This window comes from Megascapheus bottae, chromosome 6 (assembly GCF_031878675.1).
Source record: "Megascapheus bottae isolate mThoBot1 chromosome 6, mThoBot2.hap1, whole genome shotgun sequence".
NCBI lineage: Eukaryota > Metazoa > Chordata > Mammalia > Rodentia > Geomyidae > Megascapheus > Megascapheus bottae.
Genome location: NC_143514.1, coordinates 38606341 through 38607661, shown reverse-complemented (window position 1 = coordinate 38607661; position 1321 = coordinate 38606341). Strand labels below are relative to the sequence as shown.

Below are 1321 nucleotides of genomic sequence, written 5' to 3'. Positions count from 1 at the left end.
AAAGTCACACATTTCTTTTCTGTTTTTAACTTTTTCTTTTTGGTACTGGGGATCAAACCTAGGACATTGCACTTGCTAGGCAAGTGCTTTATCACTGAGCTACATCCCAGCCCACACACATCTCTTAATAGAGATGATTCGTGTGAGTGTGTGTGTGTGTGTATTTTGTGCTTGTGCTGTGCTTAAATTCAGGGTCTAGGTACTGTTCTTGAGCTTTTATATTCTAGGCTATCACTTTACTGCTCGGCTCCACTTCCTGCTTCTTGGTGGCTAGTTGAAAATGAGAGGACTTTCCTGGGCTGGTTTCGAACCTCGATCATCAGATCTCAGCTTCCCAAGTAGCTAGGATTACAGATGTGAGCAAACAAGAGATTACAGTAGCTCCCAACAAGAGGTTGCATTTTATTATTTACTATTACTATGTGTTATTTTATTATTTCATGTTTGTTAAGAAAGAGGAAAAAGCAAACTTTAAAAATAATGAATGTGTCCGGTTGCTGGCAAGTGTGGGAGTTATGGCTAAAGGTCATCCTGGTTTAACCTTCTTTCACCAGCAGGCTGGTGTTGCCACCAGAGGACTGTGTGAACAACGCGATGACAAGTGTGTGATCTGGGACTCCGGAGTGTGCTCTGCAGCCTGGTGTGCATTTGTGATGAGTGTGTGACTCTGGCCGCTGTGTGATCTGGGGAAGCCCTGGAGTCTGTACTATCGTAAACAGTGCACCATCCAGGAGAAGGATAGGAATGGCTGCCTGAAGACTGCCAGTTTGGGGAGCTCTAACACAGATCTGTCCTATGAACAGAAAATGCAGCCTCAAGGAGAGGTGATTAATGGCAGCTACTGCAGCTGCCACAAAAGATATCTACCACCAGCATCACCAAAAACTGCCTATTAATGTACTGGCAGCTGCCAGCCTTTTCTTCCCGCACCAGATGAATGGGGATGGAATAAGGTTCTTCAGAGAGCAGTCTGACAAATGATCAGAAATGGATAAGTTTATGGTTTTTCCTCCCTGAATGCAAGAACCAAGCTCTGTTCTTCATGTTGTTGTAGTCTCTTTACAGCAACATCTACATGAGAATAAGGTCCCTTTAGCCTTCTCTCTGAGGAATTGAGGTGAAGCCACCCCAGGGAAAAGCATGTTCTTGATGCGCTGCTGGTGGCATTTGTGCTGTTTGAATTAAATGAGCTCTAAAACCTAGCCATATTACTACCAGTTGATGGTGATGTTTTTCGCTTGTGTCTACTGAATCAATATTTTTTTATTGTGCGAATGACACCACACATTACATGTCATTCATTTCCTTTACTCAGAAAATT

At 43.2% G+C, this 1321-nt stretch overlaps 1 pseudogene; it reads left to right on the top strand.

Annotated features, from left to right (window-relative positions):
• Positions 1-515: 515 nt before the first annotated feature.
• LOC150061669 (PHD finger-like domain-containing protein 5A pseudogene) lies at positions 516-896 on the top strand (annotated as a pseudogene).
• Positions 897-1321: the final 425 nt, after the last annotated feature.